This window comes from Neofelis nebulosa, chromosome 8 (genome assembly GCF_028018385.1).
Source record: "Neofelis nebulosa isolate mNeoNeb1 chromosome 8, mNeoNeb1.pri, whole genome shotgun sequence".
Taxonomy (NCBI): Eukaryota; Metazoa; Chordata; class Mammalia; order Carnivora; family Felidae; genus Neofelis; species Neofelis nebulosa.
The window spans coordinates 115569489-115593756 of record NC_080789.1 but is presented as its reverse complement, the minus strand read 5'-3'; the positions used below and the strand labels follow the sequence as shown (position 1 = coordinate 115593756).

General features: G+C 45.4%; 1 protein-coding gene across 2 annotated transcripts in view; it reads left to right on the top strand.

Moving 5' to 3' along the window:
- Positions 1 to 24268, top strand: part of JCAD (junctional cadherin 5 associated) — an 82588-nt gene that overhangs the window by 26118 nt on the left and 32202 nt on the right. Inside the window, exon 1 of one of the 2 annotated variants that reach the window (XM_058681577.1) lies at positions 14331 to 14413. The exons of the other annotated variant lie outside the window; for it this stretch is intronic. The gene's annotated coding sequence lies outside the window, so the exon portion shown is untranslated. Of the gene's footprint in view, positions 1 to 14330; positions 14414 to 24268 lie in introns of those variants that run through there. 2 annotated transcript variants of the gene reach the window in all.

Sequence of the window (24268 nt, the reverse complement as noted above, 5' to 3'; positions counted from 1 at the left end):
CCATCGGTCCCCCATCAGGGGTGTGCCGTCGTCCTGAGGGTCACCAAGGAGAAAGGCTCTGATATATCTAGTTCAAAAGAGGAATGCACGATTGTCCTGTGGCCTTTTTATGTAGGAGTATAAAGGGGGCCTGCTGCCATCGGCCAATCCCCTGAGAAGCAACTTCTCTGACTGATCGGTCCACATACAGCTCTTTCCAATTATCACAGGTATAATTTATGGGTCTTGCTGTCGGGTCAGAGCAATCAGCTTTTCCCTCAAAAAGCAGAAAACCCTGAATGGTCACCATTTGTCTAGCTTTTCAGCCATTAGAGAATCTATTTCAACTATCTTCACAGGCTTGATGGGTGATTTGCCTGGTTTGCACTAAATGGCAGGTCTCTGATGCCGCGGTATTAAAAAAAGAAACCCTTCATCCAGCCCACTGGGATTGCAAAGTGTCTTTCTTGATTCAGATGTTTGCCTTTCTACAATTGCAATCAGTCTCTGTGTGCTATGTGGTTGTGACAGTTACACGATGGAATCCCTGCCGAGCTGCTCCGAGATTTGTCAGGAAACAGGCTTCACACAGACACTATTTGGTTGACCAGGGCGAGCTTCTGAAATTTCAAAGGACAAGACATACCTGTCTCAGTGACCAAATTATTAAGAGTATGGAATGCAAATCAAAACCCCAATGAGATACTGCTCTGCACCCATTACGGTGGCTATTTTAAAAAAAGAAAATAAAAAATATCACAAGTTTTGGCAATGGTAGCGGGAAATTGGAACCCCCGTTTATTGCCGGTGGGGTTGTGAAATGGTTCAGCCAATGTGGAAAATAGTTTGGGAGTTCCTCAGAAAGTTAAACATAGAGTTACCGTGCAATCTGTAGCTCCGCTCATAGGTACATACTGAAAAAAAAAATTGAAAGCAGGGACTCAGACAGCTATTTCTATTTTTTTTTTAATTTTTTTTTAACGTTTTTATTTGTTATTGAGAGACAGAGAGAGACAGAGCGTGAGCAGGGGAGGGGCAGAGAGAGGGAGACACAGAATCCGAGGCAGGCTCCAGGCTCTGAGCTGTTAGCACAGAGCCCAACGCGGGGCTTGAACTCACAAACCGTGAGATCATGACCTGAGCCGAAGTCGGTCGCTCAACCGACTGAGCCACTCAGGCGCCCCTATTTCTATTTTTTTTTAATGTTTATTTATTTTTGAGAGAGAGACAGATCATGAGTGGGGGAGGGGCAGAGAGAGGCGGGAACACAGAATCCAAAGCAGGCTCTAGGCTCCGAGCTGTCAGCACAGAGCGAGACATGGGGCTCGAACCCATGAGCTGTAAGATCATGACGAGAGCCGAAGTCCGCCGCTCAACCAACTGAGCCACCCAGACAGCTATTTCTGCACCAGTGTTCCCAGCAGCCTTATTCACAACTGTTAAATGGTGGGACAACCCATGTCCATTGAGAGACGAGTGGTAGTCTCAACACCCAGTGGACTATTATTCAGCCTTAAAAAGGAATGAAATTCTGGCACATGCTCCAACGTGGAATCTTGAAAACTTTATGGGAAGTGACATGAGCCAGTCACAGAATGAGGAGTGTTATAGGAGTCCACTTCTGTGAAGCACCTAGAATAGGTACATTTAAAGACAGAACATAGAATAGAGGGTATCAGACGCTGAATGGAATGATGAGTGGGGACTTACTGTTTAATAGGTATAGGGTTCTGGATGATGAAGAAGCTTTGGAAATGGACAGCGGTGGTGGCTGTGTACCATTGTGAATGTACTTAATGCTATTGAATTATAACGCTTACCAATGGATAACATGGTGAAAAGAAATGTACATGTCTTCTGTTCAATTCCCTGCTGAGGGCAGCCCGATTCCATATACCGTCTTCTGCTCAGGGTTTGTGAAAGAAGCCACACCCCGGGTGTCACCTTGTCACAGAGAAGACTAGAAGCTCTGACTCTGGGAAGCAGGTTTCACTGGACAATTCCGGCTGGCTTGCAGCCGCCTTGTTAATATTCTCCACAATTCCAAATGTCTTCTTAGATTTTTTCAAGTTCAATCAAATACATGTCCGTGTATTTGCCTGCCTTTCTGGGCAAGCAAGTTCTGCTGGGGAATGTGCCTTCCCCTCTCCCTGAGAAACCCTTTTAACATGAATAAAACATGGGCCTGAGCAATTCAGCCTTCCCAGCTGGTTCTCACCAGCTTAGAGTATGTCTTTTGTTCCCTTCTACCCTTGACAAGCATGATGGCTTTGCTCTCATGCTGACTTCTATTACTGTGAAGTTGAGGATAACAGGCCTTCCCTCGGTCCCTTCTAATATAGACTCTGGTCATTCACAATGCCATGCTGCCCAGGACCACACGTGTGTCCTTATATTGTCCTACCTGCACACAGATAGCCCTTCACAATTGCACTGCAAAATTCGAGAAGGGATAGCCAGACAGCCCTGGGATGCATCCCCTCAGGGATGAACGTGAACAGGGAAACGTGAACCCCTGTTTCCACATCTGGCTGCATGAGATCCACAGTCTCGGAGGATGATGCTTTGAAACTCAGCTCAGGCTGTGGTTTCTGCAATCAACAAACACCTGTACAATGTAGCTCTTTTGACTGAATCAAGGCATTGGCATTCTATCTCTAGAAAGGAGGAACTCTTGTCAGATTTCTGGGTAGGCACCCAGTGCTCCAAAAGTCCCGTTTGAACGATATTTATAAATTGGAAGTGAAACCACGTATGCCCCAGGAAGCATCAGGCTAACTCCATTTGTCATCTCGGTCGAGAAGATTCAGAACAAATGGCAGTGCTTGGGACAAAGTGTTATAATGAGGATACAGTGGTGGCAGCCTGTGGAGAACAGAGCACACACATGGGCATGACAGCTTCGTTGCTTTTTACCCCAGTTCTTCCAAGGGACTTGCTTCCCCCCGAGCACGCGTTAGTAAAGCAAAACACAAACTGCCCCGATTTTTGAGTACCTTCCCCCACCTCCTACCCACTTCCGATTTTTCCACTGGGCTGCTCCATAATCTGATGGCATGATTCTGACAGGCTGGCATCTGTCAGTGCTTGGTGTTTGGCATTTCTGACGTGACACTGGCTTCATTTTATGCGAGGGTTTTCTTCCAATCTAGAATGAATATAAGTTCCTGGAGGGGGTTAGGCGTACCGCTTCGCTTCAAAAATCCAACAAAGTCGTAGCAAGCCTTGGGTACTCTGTCTCCTTGGCTGGCCATCAGCTCAATTATTACATAGAAACTACCCAGTGTCATCGGTACTGACAGGAATGTGAAATCAATCAGGCCATTCCAGGGAGTTGAGACAAAGCTGTGTGAAATGACACCGGGCTAACAGGTCTAATGAGAAGAGCATGTTGTTCCTCAAGAATCCTACTAAAAACATATTGAAGGCAACACGTAACAGAGTCTGTCACATGTGGGCTTTTTTTCATAGCATTGCATTAGGTCCTCCATTTCCAAAGCACATTTATTTCCTTCAGAGATTAGGACAACCCTAACCCATTCCATTCTGGATTCCAAGACCTTTCTCCCCAGGGAAGAATATGGTGGTGCCTCGAAGTCTACACAGAGTTCCCGTTTGTGCAGCCAGAATTTGAATAAAGTCATTAGAGCCTTTAAGAGCTAGTTTGAGGTGAGAAATCAAAAGGAGTGGGGCGGGGGGGGGGGGGGGAGGGTGTGTCTTCCAAGCAAGTTTTTGCTTTGCTTCACATATGAGAAGCATCATGTGTTGGGATGTGATGGGTACAGTAAAGGGAATGGTCGGCATGCCGTGGGTAACACATGCTCTATGACCTGCCTCCTCCACAACCCTGCTCAGAGGATTCCAACACCCCTTTTGGATTCCTCATCCACGTGGGGATCGCTGGCAGCTGGAGGTGAGCACACAGCTGCAGATATTGTCTTTCCCTGGCAACCGTTGCCGTGGGTTGTTTGGGCAGATGCAGAGCCATATACACACCAGAGCTACCCCTGCCATGACCCACTCGTACGTGAAGAGAAAGATTGTCCACCTGGGAATGTAGGAAAAGCCAGGCGCCGATAGCCAGGCTGACTCCTCTGGATATTTAGGCCGGAGAATTTGGCCCCAGAGACATCAGAGTATTTCATCTTGAAATCACTGGAAGTTTCAGTGGGCTTATAATATGGTTGCCTTACTTCCACCTGGGCCGGTTGCCTGCTTGGCGCCCTCCCATTCAATTTGGAAGAAAGGGGTGAAAGGCGGTGAAGTAATGCCCCAGCCACAGGTACGACACGTGTTAATAGCCAAAGGAAGAGTCATGTAAATGTATCCCGCTCATGTAGGCTTCAGAGGATATACTTGGTTTAGTATCAGATGGCTATTTTGTCCACAGTATTTTTGTCAAGATTTCTAACACATTTATTCATCCTCTCGTCACTGGGCCAAAACTGGTCTTCTAAATCCTAAAAGCTAGTTCTTTTACTGCCCTATACACACTTACACACACACACACAGAGCCATATGCTCAGATTAAGCTCAGAGACTTCACATTTTACATTAACTTAGAGTCCTTTTATTAAAGTGTTCTCTTGCAATCCTGTGATATCTGGGCTCCCTGGAAAAATGAAGGTACTCTAAATATCCTGCTTTACACACTATCTTAACTAAATTCTTTATGATATTTCAATACCTTTAAGGACTTCTTTTTTTATAGAAGTTTATTTATTTATTTTGAGAGAGAGAGAGAGGGAGCACACAAGCAGCAGATGGGCAGACAGAGAGGGAGGCAGAGAATGCTAGGAAGGCTCCGTGCTGTCAGCACAGAGCCTAACCTCGGGGTTCAATCTTATGAACTGTGAGATCATGACCCGAGCCAAAATCAAGAGTCAGGTGCTTAACGGGCTGAGCCAGCCAGGCACCCCACTTTGAGGACGTGTAACCTTAAAATACACATGCTCTCTGCAATACCACTTTCTCGTCTGGAGAGAAGGGAGGGAGGAAAGAAACACCAATCTGGCTTTCCATCCAAAAGGCTAAGTGGAACAGTCTTTCTTAAAATTTGTTAATCATCTAGTATCTCTGTAACATTTTTCCTATAAAAAGCAAATGAATTTAGAAATAGTTTCCTCCCTTGGCTCTCAACAAATGAAGGAGCTGTGCTCATAAGTTATATTTAGTGGCCAGAAACTGACGATACTAATAGCTGTCATTTGCAGAGTGCTACGATGTGCCAGGTGCTCTGTGTTTCTCTCATTCATTCTCCTGTGAACCCGATGAAGAGGGCAGCATGAGACCAGCTAACATTTATGGAATGTTGACTCTGTACTGAGGACGCTCACTAAATACCTCATTTAATCCTCATAGCAAGACAGTGCTCTGATATCGCATAAAGAAACTGAAGCTCAGAGAACTGATTTCCCTAAAGGTGCACAATTCATAAACAGCAACATGTGCATCCAACCCAAGTCTGTCTGACTCTGGAGCCCAAGTATTTCCTCCTTCAGGTTTTGTTACCTCCTGACAAGCAGGGGAATTGGGAGGCACTTTTACTGGGAATGCATTCAGCTCCCCCAGGGGGGCAGCCGGTCCCTTTGCAGTTAATGAGACCTACAGAGCCAGCCAAGAGGTGGTACCGGGAGACTGTGAGTAGTAGCAGGTCAATATCAGGCCAGGTCACAAGCTGTGGCTCGCAAACTTTGGTGCTCATTAGAATCAGGGAACTTGTTTTAAGGCAGGTTTCTGGGCCCCGCCTCTACGTTCTTGGCCAATGACAGCTAACCACCTGTTCTTTTCCAAATGGCCCATAACTTCACCAATTCATACTTCAACAGATTCGGACGCTGACATTTCTAAGCTTAGTGGTTTATGTTGTGAATGGCAGTCGTCATCAGGTATCTGGCCATTAAGAAACTCACAATTTGGGGTGATGAAGGAGGCCTTCGTGCACATACGAAGGCTGCAGAAGGCATGCACTTATTTGGAGATGTTAGTAGAAATAGTGTCTACCATAGCAAGGAACACAAAATATAGCATGTAACATGGAAAATGGGAGTGTTAAATAAATAGACGTAACTCAGCAGCGGGAGTTAGCTGTGAACTAAAGAGGTTTCATGGCACCCGCCTTTCTGCGAAAGAAGAGAGCATTCTGTCTGCCCAAAGCAAAGATATATTGGTGTCTGTGGGGATCCTTCTTACTGTCTTTATATTAGCGTTTCAAATCTGCCTCTAAGAAAATCTACCTGTCTTCTAACTTTTTAAAATATTCTTTTAAGATTTTGTTATTTAATTTTAGAGAGAGAGGGCCAGAGAGAATCCCAAGCAGGCTCTGCACCATCAGCACAGAGCCCGATGTGGGGCTTGAACTCACAAACCGTGAGATCATGACCTGAGCCAAAATCAAGCGTCGGCCACTCAACCAACTGAGCCACCCAGGTGCCCCTGTCTTTTAACATTTAAATACATTCCTTTAAATGTAGTTACGAAGACCCTACGATTTTACATCAAATGACTGAAAATCAGACTTACCATCCTGCAACCACTTCAACATTATTTGTCCTCACGTTCTTCGGTCTGCCAACATTCCCATTCCCCCCGTGTTAGTGCCCTGTTCATACTACAGTTCATTAGGACAGCTGGATAGATAAATAAATAAATAAATAAATAAATAAATAAACAAACAAACAAATGGAACAATTTACTGAGGGGTAGCCGTGAAGAATTCATAACTAGGAATGTTCTTCTACATTTTAAATGAATCCTTCCACATACAAAATCCATCATAACCTCATAAGTAGGCGTGCCTACTGGTAAACAGGTGGCCCCCGATAAAATAAGCAGGTGGCCCTTGACCACGGATAAGGCAGTGCTCTCTGGAAAGGATAGTCATTGTGTTTATGAATATCATCTGTTCCAAGAATGTATAATATTATAGCTCCAGTGTATGCTGTATAGAGAAGGGAGGAGAATAGGACTGGATTTAATACTACATCTGTGACTGGTTAGTTATGGTAACCTTCAGGTATTTGGTGGTTTCAGCTAAAGGTCTGATGCACATTCCGGGCATCAAGAACTATAGGGAAGACTATAAAAATGTTTAGACAAAGAATGAATACATTCACTAGTTTGAGAAAACTAGAAAGTACATGCAGTTCCTGCCGTCTTGAGAAAGGCACTCAGTTCGGCCTCTCACTAAGAAAATGTGCTCCTGGTCCCCATGCAGAAGAGGCCCCAGTGATGGCACTTGCGGGAATGGAGAGTCTTGCGGGGTCTCATTAGCAAAGACTGGGGAAAAATGAACCCAGTTATCAGGGGAGGGTGGGTTACAAAAGAAACACGGCAGTAACTATTCTGGAACTTGCTAACCAATGTTCTAGCCAAATGAGACGCTGGGCTACTTTTTAACTACTGTTGATGTAAGGCTGGCTTCCGCCAATTTATTTTCTTTTCCCTGAATTATGTTTCATGTCTGTTTGTTGCCTTCCTACAAACTGATTATTCCCTTTGCCCTCTCTTATTTGCATGTTGTATATTGCCTGCTTTTAGAAAATTTAATTTCTGTTGGATTACACCAAAGACACAAATAGCATGCAATCTGCCTGATCTCTATGTCACCCAGGTATTTGAAAGGCTCATCAACAGAGTTTGAGGAGAGTAAGCTGTTTTTAAGACAGAACACGGAAAAAGCAAAAGCAAAACTCCAAACGGATTTAACACAGACAGAAATAATTCAAGAAAACCTAGCCCTTTTCTCAAAGTGCTGGCCAGCCATTTTTCCTGTGGTAACCCTTAGCCCTCACCTAAGTGTTTGGACCCCATTCGTATGGCAAGGATTTACAACTTTGTATTTGCACAGTGTGAGTTTAAATGATCACCCTTCATTTCCGAGGTACTCACCAATTCAATTCAACAGATAGCTGTTTCATCTAGCTGCCAAAGGTATGGTGCTCAGTTGTGGTAAACAGTGGGACTGATTTGTACCTGGGTCTTAATTTATAAAGGTGACTGAGTGACAACCTGAAGATGTAAGTACCTTTGGAAGAAAAGTTCCCGGGCACCCAGGTGGCTCAGTCGGTTGAGCATCCGACTTCGGCTCAGGTCATGATCTTGTGGTTCGTGAGTTCAAGCCCCGCATTGGGCTCTCTGCTGTCAGCTCCAGAGCCTACTTTGGGTCCTCTGTCTCCCTCTCTCTCTGACCAACCTCCCCCCACCCCACCACTCACATGCATGCTCTCTCAAAACAAATGAAAGAAAAGTTTCAAGTCACTCACTGTTCCCCTAGAAACAGGCATGGCACGCCATGCTGGACCACAGGGGGAAGCACCCGTGTCCATCAGGAGGCAGAAAGAAGCAAGAGAAAAGCACAGACAACAGCCTTTACTGAGGTCTCTGTGCAAAAGGCAAGGCAGGGCTGGGGAATCAGTGGAGGGTCTGCTGGTTTGAATAACTCTAGTAGGTTTTGAGGCAGGTGGAGAGGATAGGGGCTGCCTGGAACGATTAGGTCAGGGAAGACACTGACTTGGTGTGTGACAGGTAGATAAGGAGGTGGTTTAGACGATGGGCTCTACATCACCAGGGGGTCGTAAACAACCATGGCCATCAGGTTGGCCCTGTACTGTGATTGATGGATGCCAAATAGACAAGCAGAAGGGTGAAGAAAACACGGTTAGGATGGGGATGATCCTAGTGGAAGGGGCCAATCCCTTCCACTAGGAACTCAGAATCTAGTAGCTGAACTAAACACATGGGTTGATGAAGCAAATGCAAGGCATGCCACGATCAATGCTGTACCAAGAGCTTAAACAAGATGCTAGAGAAGTTTCACAGAGGCGAACAAGCAAGCTTGTTCAAGCAAGTCATAGAAAGCTTTCTTATATGGGAGATTTCCGATATCTTCAACACTCAACGAGGAGCACTTCTTCAAAATCAGAGCACCCTGGTAACAAATGCTTCCCTTATGTACGTGAAAGACAACAAGTCAAGACCTAGCAAGTACCTGGCACATAAGAAATATTAAATGAGGGCACCTGGGTGGCTCAGTCAGGTTTAGCATCCAACTCTTGATTTCGGCTCAGGTCATGATCTTGCTGTTTGTGACTTCGAGGCACGTGTCGGGCTCTGTGCTGACGGTGCTTGGGATTCTCTCTCTCACTCTCTCTCTGCCCTTCCTGCACGCTCTTGCGTGTGCTCTCTCGCTCTCAAATTAAACAAATAAACTAAAAAAAAAAAAAAAAGAAAGAAAAGAAAAGAAACATTAAATGAAAGGTAGTTCACACTTCTCCCTCCCAAGTCAGTGTCCTTTTTGTGTTGCTAGCCATTGCCAACTTAATAAGAGGCCAATATGTCATTCTCTCCCCCAATGGAAGCATTGCATTTTTTTTTCAATGAATGTTGGTAACCAACTTGTGTCCTTTTTGTTCACATAGTTCCCATTTTTTAATAAGAAGTCGTATGTTTTTTTTTTTTAATGTTTATTTTTGAGAGAGAGACAGAGCATGAGTGGGGGAGGAGCAGAGAGAGAGAGAGGGAGACAGAGAATCCGAAGCAGGCTCCAGGCTCTGAGCTGTCAGCACACAGCCTGACGCGGGGCTTGAGCTCACGGACCATGAGATCCTGACCTGAGCCGAAGTGGGACGCTTAACCGACTGAGTCACCCAGGTGCCCCAAGAAGTTGTATGGGTTAAAGAAAATGCTAGAGTTGTTTTTGCTTGATCCCTGATTAGCTGGTATGTGATGGCAAGAGAGGCGGCTCAGGGCTGCCCATGTCTGGACCACTCTGATGTCGGCCACATCACTGTCTTTTTGAAGTCACATGTGCATCTCCCTTCTACCAGTGGGATCCCAGCCAGCCACTGTCATTCCCTGGAGGACAGGAAAACAAGGTTTCCTTAATGAATCTGGGAAAGAATCGCAGACTGCAGGCAGGGGGATGCTTGGAATGTTCTGTCAACCACTAGTAAACAGCAACCCTTTGCTAGGGTGGCGACAGGGTTTGGGAGAGAGGCAGAGCTAGGCTGTTTCCCATTAATGTGTAGCTTCATGGAGGAAAAAAGCCAACAAAGAGATAGCAAATGATTAAAAATGATTTTTCTTATGCAATAACCATGCAGATTCATTCTCCTTAGAGTGAAGGTATATGATTAAAAATATTTGTTATTCTTCTCTTAATCCCCAGGATTGTCAATTTTCTGTCTGGGTCGATGCCAAATCTTCTAAGTCAACAGTTAACAAACATCTATTGCATTTCATTCACAGGGGCATTGCTGTACCATTCCTCACCATCATACAATGATGTTGATGACTACTGTATTTTGTTTTTTTTAATTTTTTTTTAATGTTTTTATTTATTTTTGAAGGAGAGAGAGACAGAGCACGAGCCAGGGAGGAGCAGAGAGAGAGGGAGACATAGAATTTGAAGCAGTCTCCAGGCTCTGAGCTGCCAGTACAGAGCCCGATGCGGGGCTCGAACTCACGAACCGTGAGATCGTGACCTGAGCCGAAGTCGGATGCTCAACCGACTGAGCCACCCAGGTGCCCCTGATGACTACTGTATTTTGAACGTTTATTTTGTGCCTATCATTCTGTTAGGTTTTGACACACTCTTTCTATTTCTTGTGCTCTATTCTTGCTTCTCAAATTTTATTTGTGTAAGAATCATCTGGACATTTACTGGACATTCACTTTAAGAGTACAGATTCCTGGGTCCCAACTGTGGTAATTAGAAATTCTGATTGTGTCCGACGTGGATGAGGACCAGGCATTTGGCTTCCAGTCAAACCCAACATTAATCTGAAATTAGGTGGTCCATGGAACGCAGTTTGAGAAACAGATTTCCAGTTTATGGCCAAAAACAATTATGCAGAATAGCCTCTGAATTAATACAGAGCATGTCAGTATCTAAAAAATATATAAGGTTTATTAGCACTTGTTGACATAAAACCTTTTGTAGTTTTTGTATAATACTTATTGTCTGATTTTTAGTACAAGCCAACGAGAAGGATTCAAGATTTTTATCAAGGACATTAATCTTTAAAAAATGAGAACTGGTAGTGTTTTTCAAACTCAGAAAAACATCAAAGAATATCTAAGTCAACGAAAGGAAACCGTATATTAGGTCATCACAAAAGAGCCCTAAAGCAAGGAGGGAAGAGGGTTATTCTAGGTCCTTGAAAAGGCAAGGAGTTAAAGAAACAAGGTTTTTTTTTTTTTTCGTTTTTTTTTTCTTAAGAGGCCATTAAGCATTCTCTGGTCATTGCACATCTGCCCTGATGACTCAATAATCCAAGTTCCTTCCTGAGTCTGTGAAATCCCTTCTCCAGGACTCAGAGAAAGGCGGAGACATTCGGGCACCCGGGGCTGGAATCTGGCTCACGTTCCCTAGCCGGTGCTGGGTTTCTAACAGCATCACGCTCAAAGTTGTTTTCAATCATATTTTATATCACATATCCCGTAAGCAGCAGACAGATATTTTTGTCCTGTGTTTAAACCTCCCCGAATCAAGTAGGTAGGAGCAAGTGACTGAAGTTGCACAGAAGTGGGGTGGGTGGCAATGAGGAGAAGGAACGTGACTCTTCTTACAGTCAAAATAAAACTTACACAGGTGGTCTCTGAGCGACAAAATCCTGACTTAACGAAGAAATTTCCTTTCCTCTAAAATCATAACCGCCAACATATGCATACATGCGGATGTACAGCTGGCTTCTCACATATCCTGTCCACCACCTCGTGTCTATGCCCCGGTCACCAGTGTGGCAAATTGCCCAACGGATGGACCTCACCAACTTTCACACTCATCTGGGGAAGCACCACCCTCCCCTTTGTAACTCAGACAACTATCTACTCATACTCATGTAGCTTTTCAACCTTACCTCCTCCTTCATTTTTCTATTTTCAAATCTTTTGAAAAAATCTCCCACCTTTCTCCTCGCTCTCCAGCCCCTCCACCACCTTCTATCCTCATGTTTTCATTTGCTTGTTCATTTGAAATGGCCTTAGTCATGGTCGGGAAGCAATAGAACGGGGCTGGTGACACATCAGTGCTGGAGAAAGAGGGAAGCAAAACATCTTGAAATGAGGTTGTCATGATAAAGAGCCAGCGCTCAGAAACCACAAAACTCTTTGGAACTGCACCGTCATCTTCTTCAGAATCTACAGTATCTCAATCTCGTTACCTTCCCTCTAATGAAATCTGCCTTTATCAACCTTTCTGCTGAGACACAATTTCTTATTAAACTTTATTTAGGTACGTTTAGCCTAGTTGCTGGTATCGCTTCTGTGTTTTCTCTATTGCAACTATATAGCATTTCAGTGACATTATAAAACTTCTGCGGGGGTGACCCGGACACCCAACAAGGTAACATTGTTCTAATCAGTTTTCGGGCTGATAAATGATCTCGCAGGAATATTGAGCTCCATATGTGTCTCCATAGTGCTGGGCACGTATAGGCATTCCACAAGAAGAAGAAGGAGAAGTTGTTTCATTGATTTGACAAACTGAGGACAAATGGGAATTGTATGTCACTGAAGCACTCTGTCCCTGAAAGATGTGTTTATGGCAAGAAGCAATGTCACCACTGTGTATGATTACGATTTTCTAGAAAAGCCTCTGCGATTCATTGTCTTTTTTTCTCATCTTAACTCCTCCAGCCTGGAGATGATACCCTTTGCCTCTGCCTAGACACAACCCACCTGTCCTCCAGGGTGCCCTCCCAGAATGCCTCCCCCTGCCGGCTCCAGCCCACAGAACTTTCCATGGTAGGGGCTGCTACTTTCTACATTTTCACTATGTGCCAGGACTATGCTGAGTGCTCAAAAGGCCTTACTTACCTCCTTCAATTCCCATTTCCTAGGAGGTGAACACTGTCATTATCCCCATTTTGTTAGAGAGGAAATTGAAGTGGACAGAAGTAAAGTAATACATCTAGAAAGTGGCAGAAGTGCCCCAAACCGGGATCCACACCTTCTTCCTTGAGCACCTGATCACGCTGTCCTGTCTGCACCGTCTCCCCGGTATGCTTGATGTGCGGTAGATAACGCACACACACACAGCATCAGATTTGATTGTTCCTCTTTTCCAGTGTGTTTAGCTCTTTTGCTCTCTTGGCCTATATACTCTTCCATAGTCAGGGTTAAGGGCAAGGGTCTTTGGCCTGATTCTGCAACTTCTGTGTGCCTCCCTGAGCCCCAGTCCCGGTAGTGAGGATCAAAAGAAAACAATCCTCGGACCGGGGTCGTCCATGGTGACAGTGCAAACAGCTTCATGTGTTAATGCTGTTCTGACACTAAATCCACGGTGTGGCTAAGAGGTTTCCTAAAAATTCTGCAGGGATTCCAGTCTGCTCTGCCATCCGTGTTTGCCCCTTGGACTTGACTTAGCCAACACCCTCTCTCTCTCTCCAACTCATCAGCAAACTTGAACGCTTCATGTCTTTTCTCTACTCGCCAAAGTACGAGGACTTTTGCCCCTGAGCGGACCTGGCAGTGGTCTAATCACTGCTGCCAGGGAAACGTGGAGTGGGCTACGAATAATTGTTTATTCTGCTCTGAACTCTCCCTCTGACCTCCTCCTTACTCTTGCCTTTAGGCATATCCTACTCCTAGCCTCAGTTTCCTCATCTATCACAAGAGAGGATAAACTAACTGACCTCTAAAGTCTCCAGCCTATAGCTAAGGCTCTTAGAGGTCTTTTTTTAAACGAGGAAATCCCAAGCACTAAGCTGTTGTCCCCGGCATTATTTACTGCTCCTCACACCTTCCATGATTGTGTTTTTCTGAAAGTGTGTGTGTATGGGTGTTTGTGTGTGTCTGTGTTGTATGTGTGTCTTTGTGTAAGTGTGAGTGTGTATATGTGTGTGGGTTTGCCTGTGACCGAATGAGGGTGTTTCTATGCATCTGTGTGTGACTGCATATGGGTGTGTTTATGTGCATCTTTGCGTAATTATATATGAGTGTGTGCATCTGTATACGAATATTTTTGTTTTGTATGTATCTGTGTGTGTGTGTGTGTGTGTGGACATTCGCACAGTGTTGAAGCCGCTCAAACCTAAGTGACAGGGAAAGAGAGAGAAGGTCCAGTCACCTGTACCTCTGGGGAGACCCACCCACGCAGGGCCCACCCGAGGCGGGTGAGCTAGGCTCCCTACTCGGGTGCCGCCCTCCCGCGGAGAGAGCCAGAGCCTGGAGGCCGCCTAGCGGGCGGGGCGGGGATATGGGCGGGGCGAAGCCGGGCGGTGGGCGGGTCGAGACCGGACGGTGGGCGGAGATGTAGGCGGGGCGAGGCCGGGCGGTGGGTGGGGCGGGCGGCGGCGGCTCCGGGCATGCTCCGCCGCGGCGGCTGCAAGCGGGGCGGGTCGCGCTGGTCCCCGGCCGGCCGGAGCGGCGGCGGCGGCGGCGGCGGCGGCGGCGGCGGCGGCGGCGCGGGGCAGCATGAGGGAGCCGCTCGGTAAGTCCCGGTATGTCTCGCCCCTCCTGACTCCCGCCGCCCATTTGGCCCGTTCCCACGGCGCTACGCGGGCCTCGCCCCCAGCCTCCCGCGCGCGCCCCCAACTTCTCCAGCCCGGACGTTGCTCCGGTGCGAGCCTCCCCCGGCGTTGGGGGGCGTCCGCACCCCCGCCCCGGGCGTCCCACACGGTGCCCGGCCCGGCCGCCGCGGGCCGCACGCCCGCAGCCTCGGAGTGAGGGAGCGTTCGCTTTTGCTGGGAGGGGGCGTCCGCGCCCCTCAGGTGCCCAGCCCGGGTGCGGGACTCGCGGGTCCCGCGCCGAGGGCCGCGGCTGGCGTTAGCGCTCGCTCGGCCCCTTTCGCGGGGAGGGCCCGGAACGGCGAGGGTCGCTGCCTCGGCTCTCGGCGTCCTCCCCGCCGGCCCGGCTCCGGCCAGCCCGCTCTTTAGCCTGCGCGCCTCGACTTCGCGGACAGCACCCCAGGAACTGACAGCCGCTGCTCAGAGTCTCCGAGGTCCCCGGTTCCCACGGTGGCGTCCTACCGGCCCCCCCCTCCCCCCCCCCCCGGCAGTCCGGACCTGCCCGCGGGACGTTGGGAGCTCGTTGCCGCGCCCGGAGCTCCCTGCTCGGGTCTCCGCCCGGCCTTCCGCACCCACCGCTTTGCCGGGTCAGGACCCGGGATTAGGGCGCTAATCGCCGCTGCTTCCCAGCAACTGCCCGGGGCTGCCGGGCCTCCCTGGCTGCTGGTGGTTAAGTTGGGGGTGGAGGGGGGCGGGAGAGAAAAGGGTGGGAGAAAGGAAAGAGCCCCGCCTGAGAGTGCTGTAAATCTCGTTAATCAGCTCGTTTATGGGATCTGGAGCCTGCCTGCCTGCGCCCGGTCTTCGCACTTGGATCTCCTGAGTACCCCCACCCCACCCCCGTCGCCATCAGTTCACCCTAGAATGCCCGGGTTTGCCTAGGTGCCCTGACCGCAGTGAGGTTCAGCACCGCTCTTGGTCCTTGTCACTGGAGGTAGCAGCCCAGCCCCCTTGGGTTCCTCTGGGGTTTTGAGAAAGGACCTGTGATTTCACTACTGGAAAAAAGAAAAATGAGAACTCCTCGCCAGCGCGACCTGGTCATGCCCCATTCCTTGCTCATCCGTGCTCTCTAGGAGCAGAGGACTTTGGGGAATTAGCTTAGGCAGATCACCCTCCCTTTCCGCCTCCCAACACACACACCCTGCCACCCTCACGGCCATCCCCGGCATCTCCTCCCTCTACCCCCATGCTCACCTCTCCCTCCCTTAGTCTAGTTGCCTGGCCTGTCTTAGGGAGACGGATGGGGTAATGTGGACCACACAATTTCAAGGGTGTGTGTGTGTGTGTGTGTGTGTGGCATCTTCAGGCCTTCCTTCTCTGGCTTTTGTCTTTTCAGATTTGCAAAGAACAGACATCCTAGGGATTTGAGGTGAGGATTGGAAGATGGGGTGGGAGGGGTCAGGCTGCCAGAAATACTTAGACAAAAATGGCAGACTCAGTATTCAAAACTGAGTGGTCACAGGCTATGCAGGTAAAACTTCAGGAAAACAGTGCCTTGAGTCAGGCAGTTTTAGAAGTTAAGATGACTGGATTATGGCCCTTTGGCAAGGCAAGCGTGTATAGTGTTTTGGAACTCATATGCGGATTCTATTTCAGGAGAATTGTGATGGTTTTCATGGAAATTGGGAATTTGGTAAATTCATGTGGTTTTTCATAATGTTGTGTGGGTTTGAACTTTCTATTTACCTTGCTATTAGGTGTCTAATTCTTAGCCACCAACTAAACAGGCATCCTGCAGGTCCCTAACTATTACTCTGGGGAGGCAACTTGTAGCAAACAGTTTTCACTCCCCCAAGAGTGGGTGAGCAAATATTTGTTGAACAGAGGCCTTAATCTGCTGGGCCTTCCTCCTGGCAAACTTCACCCTGTGCTCCAGAGAATGGAAGGTCAGGCCCTTGGCAGGCCCAAGAGATTTAAGGGGATTGGGTGGGCGGAGAAAGCCTGTGCCAGGAAAAAAGAAGAAAAAAAACAAACCAAAATTTTTTTGTCTTTCTACCTCCTTGGGATATAACTTAAAGTGCCCGAGTGTTCACATGCTCTGGAGGACTTGACAAGCTAATCAGAGTTAGTTAATAACGCATCTGAGTCGTCACAGACTCCAGAAGCATATGGCTTATTGTTCAATAGCTATAAAATGTAACTGGAGATTGGAGGTACACAAGGAGAGTAAATAAGGACCAGTTTTTCATTTAAAAAAAAAACCCCAAATCTGAAAAGATCCTTGGACTATAATTTTTTTTAAATGCAGCTTAAAAATAAACTAGAAATGCTATCAGTAAAGACAGCCCAGAAGTCTGTGGTTCCGCCAAGTTCCCATTGTCCTTGTTGGAGAGTCCTGTAGTTTGGGAGGACAGTAAACACCAGTGGTGCTGTAGGAGTCCAGAATTTCTCCCTTAATGAGCTTGGCGGGATTTCACGCTAATTAATCTAGAGAGAGTTTAGAACACAGAGTGTTGCGTTGAAACAATTGTTCTGTTGTGGTTTTGATTTTGATAAGCGAAGACTATGCCTCTGAAATCCTTTAGGTCTATCGTTGATCCCATTACCGCTGTTTCTTTTTATTTATTTATTTACTTACTTTTTTGGTAACAGATGTTGTTTTTCACCTTTTGGATGGGAAGGGTTCTCTCACTCATTAAAACCTTGCTGCTGTGTTTTGTTCCAAGAGCTTACCAACTTAAGGAGTGCTGAGGGACACTTGGTAAGGCCAGCAGCCCGGGGCGGGGGTTGGGGGGGGGGCAGATGGGTCTCCAATACTTTGATATATCCTTTAACCACTAACAGTCATGTAAAAAATACAGGAACTGCCCTGATACTGAAACGTCAGTTATCTTGATTTAAATTTGTGGTATCTTGTTTAGCATTTGGACTATTACCTTTACTTTCTTTAAATATATTCTCCAAAAACTTTCTGTAGATAATATAGTTGGGCACAGGCAGGCTAAACTAGTAAAGATTAATTATTAGACCGTGAAATATCCTTGTAAGTTGTTGCTTGTTGGTGATCTCTCTGTAGCTTACCTATAAGCTTGTTTCTTCTGTACGTAAATGAAAGAATGAAGAGACACCAAGATACATTTCGAAGAAGGGGAAAAAAAAAAAAAGGAGAGTGAGAAAGCAACTGCATGTATACAAAGAATAGGAGAGATAGAAACCGAACTGTTGGTGGTTATCTCTTGGCACAGTGGGGTTACTGGGAACTCTTTTTTCTTCAACACTGAATTTTGCAGCATTTACTTCTAGAATAACTTTACATGACTTTTGCAATTAGAAAATAATTTACAAGTTTTATGAAATGATTTGAACTTTAACATTATTATAAAACTTTGGCTCTTTTGTTCTCAAGATATTTTCAAAGAAAACTAGTGTGTTCTAAGTTTAATAGACTATTCCAGGAATCTTTACATGTGGAGTTTGACATGCATGTTGGTAGTGGGATTAAATTCTAGTCTATTGTAAGTTTTATGGTTATTTTCGCAAATAGCCAGAAATTCCAGAAGATTTAAAAAATCTTATCCAATTTCACTCCTTTTCTTAATGACTACTAATCTTTGAGAAATGTTAATGAGGTACTTAGGGTCTCATAAAAAGGGGGTGGGGTCACCAAAGCAATAATTGTGTGACAGAACGTAGAGGTGAAAGAGAAGATGGGAGTGTGTGTGTGTGTGTGTGTGTGTGTGTGTGTGTGTGTTCACTCAGGTCTTGGGGGAAAAGACAAAAAAGAAGTTAGAAGAGATAATATTTATAAAAAAAATAAAGTGCATAACATTTGGTACTTTGTTTCCCTTGTCTCTCTCTGTTTTGGAATCAGTGCCTTAACACCGACCCAACCCAGCAAGATTAGCATTCCAGAAGTCCTTTTGATCTGAGACCCAAGTTTTCCACCTCCTTTTTTTTTTTTTTTTTTTTTTTTGTCACCCTAAAGAAACTTAACTCAGGAATGGTTGCCATACTGAAATTATTACTTCACAGATTAAATATGCTTTTTATGTGGAGAAGATTTTAACAACTTGAGTGCCCTGACAAGAGCTGGTCATCACAGTATTGTGGTATGGTAACAACAGTGTGTGAGCACTTCACCGCCTCAGAGCTTACACTGAAACTGTTGAGTTCTTTCTTTCATTAAGATGGAAAAGAGAAATGGCAATCCTATTGTTCATAATAAAGTACATAGAAAGCAGTAAATATTCATGTGTCAGTTAGCAACGTGCTTCATCCTGCTGTTAGGTCTTAGCTATTTACCTCTTGTTTAAAGAAAGTACTTTGTTATATATTAATCATAACATTAGACTGAAAAGTTGTCAGTGGAAGAAGTATTTACAGTGAACTGCCAACAACTTGAGGGACTAATTACATCTTAAATATGGAATGTCAGTGAACACAACTGAGAAGTTTTAGGTTTTCTAGAAGAGTAACAATGTCTAATCAAGACCTTTAGAATGCTGTTTTGTAATCTTGCATTAGATTTTTATCAGCAGAACATGTAACTTTAGGCTTCCTGGAAACAGGTTAAGAAACTCTGTAGCAGATAAGACCCATGTGCCATATACTAGACCCTTAGAACCTTATGTAATTTATTGCTCATTTATTTTTTTCTTCAGTGTTTCTTTTCATTGAGCCTGCCAAATATGTAATATATTTTCAAAGATACATTTTCCTAATCCTACCTAAGAAACTGTTCTTAATTGTTTTTCTTTCTATCTGTCCATCTATCCATCTATCTATCAATCAAGTAAACCCTACCCCTAACGTGGGGCTCGAACTCAACAAGCCCAGGATCAAGAGTCACATGCTCTACTGACTGAGCCAGCCAGGCACCCCTAAGTTTTTTTTTCTGATGGTGAGATCATATTAAGTTAAAGTACACGAAAGTGTCAGCATATGGCCCTTTTTTCCTCGAAAATGGCGTTACTTCATATGGCTCTACCAAATGTATTTCGTGACAGGTCACTGTAAAATACAGTAAAATATAAATAAGAACATTAAAAAAGAAAAAGCAAACCAGAATAAAACACCACTGTTGACATTTTGATATGTTTCCTTTTGGTGATTTTTCTCGTGTGTGTGTGTGTGTGTGTGTGTGTGTGTGTGTGTGTGTGTGAAATTGCTATTGCACTGAATGTAGGGTTTGTATCCTGTTTTTCTGTTTAACATGGTACCATGAGCATTTCCCTGTGCCATTGTATATCTGAAAACATAATTTTATACATGTGTGTACATATTCTAGTCTACTGTGTGGATGCATCAGGGTTTTGTTTTGTTTTTTTAACCATATCTCAAGTGGACATTTATTTGGTCTAATTTTTTTGTCATCATAATTGAAACTTGGGTAAGTCTCTTTATAGAAGACTTTGTGGGTATCTCTGATTATTTCATTAGGATGGATCCCAGGAAATGAGATTATTGGAGTTTCAGGTTTTTGAAGATTTTATAACATATCACTTTTAAGAAAGGAAATACCCACTTACACACAGATACTTCCCCCCTCCCCATTCATACGCCCCCACAAATAGGAGAACCCTTACAGCTTACCATGCCCTTACCAACAAATACTGCCTTCTGGAAACTTCGATAATTTGACCAGTGAATAATGGCATTTGGGTTTACTTTACGTATCTTTGATTACCGGTGAGAGTGATCATTTGTTTTACATTAAAAAAAATTTTTTTTTACATTTATTTATTTTTGATAGAGACAGAGCACAAGTGGGGGAGGGGCAGAGAGAGAGAGAGAGAGAAGGAGACACAGAATCCAAAGCAGGCTCCAGGCTCCGAGCTGTCAGCACAGGGCCCGACGCGGGGCTCGAACTCACAAGCCGTGAGATCATGACCTGAGCCGAAGTCGGATGCTTAACCGACTGAGCCACCCAGGTGTCCCAATTTGTTTTACATTTTTAATTGGGTATTTGTCTTTTTCCTTTATTTTCAGTTCATGTTCTAGGCAAATTTTAAAAGGAAGAAGAGTTTTGGTTGATCTGATGAGCTTATTAATGGTTTTATTTCATTGTCGTGGGGAGCCTTACAACTGTAAATACGAGAACAAAAACTATTTTTATTTTTAAGGCTGTAGAGGGAGGAGGAATTGGTACCTGTTACGAAATAACATCCATTTGCCAACGTCTACCCTGGTGATGAGCCCCTAATCGACATACTACAACCTAGACCATTGCATCTGCAAGGGAGGGTGTTGGCTGGCCTTGTGTCTTTATGTTCTTTAGTGCAGCCCAGTGCCTAGCACATTCAGTGTAAAACAAGTGTCCTGACCAACCTAAGTTGGAATAAGTGTGCAACACCTGCCCTCTGGGACCCCTGGGTGGAGAGTTGCTAGATGGTGTACTGCATGGCCTCAGCCCCCACCCTCTCCTCTTCCTCTTCTTCGTGTGTGACCATTTTGCTCAGCTCTCTTGGTTGGCCTCTATGGGTGCTAATGGGGCCAAGGTCAGAGGTTCTGTCTTCGTATGACCTATTTAGCTTTGTTCCGTGTCATGGCCACAAGCTGTACCCTTTTTACTGTGGCCAGCTGACTTAGAAACACATGCTGTTCATCACAAGGGTGAATAGGCTAGAGAGACAGACAGATTTCTAGAACGAGAAGGACCCCGAAGAACCTTCAGAGAAGACTGAAGCCCAAAGATGTTCCCTTCTTTTGTGCAGTGTCTCAGGCTCAATTCAACACAACAGATACATATTGAACAACGTGGAGAAACAGAAATTCATCCCTACAATGAAGGGGTGGACAGCTCTCTGCTTAAATGCTAATGGCTAATATTGAATAGAACTTCGAGATCTACCACAAAATAAGATTACTTTAAGTGGTCTTGTTCCGGTTTTTTGGACAGGACAAATAATCTGATGAAAATCCACTCAAAAATGATTTGGAGAAAAAAATGTATGGGACTGGGTTGGTTAAATTACAATCAAATTACCTGTCATCTTCTCCAACCGACACTTACTTCTGATTTCTGCATTTCTCTTAAATGACCATTATCTTAGTCGCCAAGTAAGACATTACACTTGTTTTCTTGAAAATGACTTGTATTATTCCTTTTCCCCCATCTCCTCTGCTACCAGCCTTGCACGTTACAAGAGAAGAGACATAACTGCTCGTCTGCACGTCTGTCTGTGTTCTAACCACTTTAGTTGTCCACTTTCCCACCATACTGATTGTCAGGCACACTTTCCCCTGCTCGCCCAGACGCTTTTGTGGTTTCCCCTTGCCCAGATGAAGCCCAGATTCTATCAGTGTTGTAGATAAGAGTGACTATTTCTAGATCGATAGTTTTTCTTTTAGAATTTAGGTGGCTTTTTTTTCTTGGAGGTCACTCACTCCTCTCCCATTTACCATAGCTGTAGTTTGTCTGCTTCTCCAGTTCACACAACAGGTTTCACGATAGCTCTGTAGGAGCCTGAATCCAAAAATGACCAAAGAGGGCCACTGAAGGTCACAGAGCAATGACGTGATCTATGTGTGAATGAGTCCTATTACTGGGCATTGAAAATTAATACAAACACTGCCATCAAAACCTTACAGTCAAGTGAGGCATCAGGCCTTGCGGCTGTGTGTGCATATGTACATATGTGTGTGTGCCCTGGTGTGTATTGGGAAAAGAATCCTGTAGAAGAGCCATCTTAACCCAAGAGAAGAAAGGAGATTTTTTTTTTCCTTTTAAGTATAGTTTTGCACTTAAAAACTTGTTTTTAATGTTTATTTATTTTTGACAGAGCGTGAGTGGGGGAGGGGCAGACAGAGGGAGACAGAGAATCTGAAACAGGCTCCAGGCTCTGAGCCGTCAGCCCAGAGCCCAACGCGGGGCTCGAACTCACAGACCGTGAGGTCATGGCCTGAGCCGAAGTCGGCCGCCCAACCGACTGAGCCACCCAGGCGCCCCTAGTTTTGCACTTTAATGTCACCGTGCCTTTCATTTTTCCTTGTTTATATTTAGGCAGTATTTGGTAAATTAGGAAACTTCTATTGTCATCAAGGAAGGAAATTTAGATGGGTAAGCCTAAAATAGTAGTGAGGGCTTGGAAGCTAGACAGACCTGTGTTTGAACCTCCGATCTGCGCTTACAGGCTCAGGCCCTCAGCCTCAGTGTTCTTGTCCGCAAAATGGAGACATCCGTAGCTACCTTAGGAAGTTTGCTGGGAGCATAAAATGAAATAAAGTGTGCTTTCTCTCTGAACATGTTTGTTCTTACATTAAATGTTTCATCTGTGTGAATGGTATTTAGATATTCACAGAATGAAAAAAATAAATATTTAGAGTGAGCTCATTTGTCTCTTGTGTCCTGGTCCAGCTCGTGCTAAAAGTCCCCTCCTTCCCTGAGATCCTATCCAGGCACCTTCACTGTCCTGATCCCTCTTCCTAGATGAACAAGGTAACGAACCAAAGTAGGGAAGGAAAACATTTCTTAAATGAACTGGCTGGACAATCATACTTACAGGGTGATCTTACAGTGCAGATCCACCTTGAGGTGGATTTCAGTCTTCCTTCCAGAAGCTTCCTTGACCCCTTGAGACTGGGTCAGGGTCCCTTCTGCCTATTTTCCTGCTGTCTGTACAGCAGGATAGTAGGATTCTCAAGGGCAAAGTATGTGTCTTATTCATTATACTTTGAGTGTCTGGTGGTTTCTAAGCACTCAGGAATTGTGCTTCAATGTTTTGGGCTCTCCAAAGTACCACTTACTCTTCTAAGTGACTTGGATGGAGATCGAAATATCCATTCCCAAAAGATGAGATATGTGGGTGATATAAAGCAGGTTTGACCTTGGAAATCAAAAGTCAGATCCCAAGGGATACAAGAGGACATGTTCTAAACTTCATGGCAAAAATTAACAACTAATATGAAGTCTTTCCATAAGGCAAGTAGTAACCCTTCAGAGACAAACTAGAACCACGGTAGCATGATAAATCCACAATCTTGGATTTACGTGGTGATTTATGCTTTTATATATCTTTATTTGGTCCTCAAACAGTCTAGTGGGCAAACGGGCAGATGGGAGCATTGCCATTTCGCAGATCAGGAAACTGAGGTTTGGTATAGTTAGTGACTTATTCCAGGGGTCATAGCTGGGGCTGGGTGCCAGTGGCATTAGCACTAGGGTTAAAAGGATCACCCCTGATACTTTGTTGCTTGAGCCATACCCATACCTTTCGAAGTTGTTAAATCCGATGCTACAATAATTTCCATTTATGGCAAATTTTGCTGTGTATTTGTAGTTACAGCCACCCTGTGAGTTGGTGGGTAGGTGATCAGTTGAATACTGTTGATTTAGAATGCTGGGATCTCAGGATCAGAAAGAGACTTTAAAAGGGACAGCTTTTTGTCCAGTTCACTGGATGCCTGTCTCCTCAGCAAGCCAGCTCCTCTGACGGTGGCCGCTGTGATTGACGTGTGATGGGGCGCTTGCTACCTCTTGAGGCAGCCCATTCCGTCTTAAGTAGATGAGGATGCTGAAGACAGCAGACGGTGAGAGGGGTTGGAAAACCCATGTGACTGTTCCCAGATCTGTCTCAGGTGGTGTTTAGCATGGGTGGAAAAACGAGGTGGAGGCCCAGGGGAAGCGTTGGGATCAGAAGGCGAAGAGTGTCAGCCCGAGGAGAGAAGTCCTCGGGGATCGGGTGGTGGCTGGGACGGCCCATTTGGGTTGTGGGGCTTGCGGGTGTGCCCATTCCTCTTTGTTCTCCTGCACGGCTCTAGGCCCGGTGTCCTGAAGCTGGCGTGCTTTGTAATCCCGCTCCGCAGAGGCACCTGGCCTCCGTGAGGCAACACAAGTCCGGAGT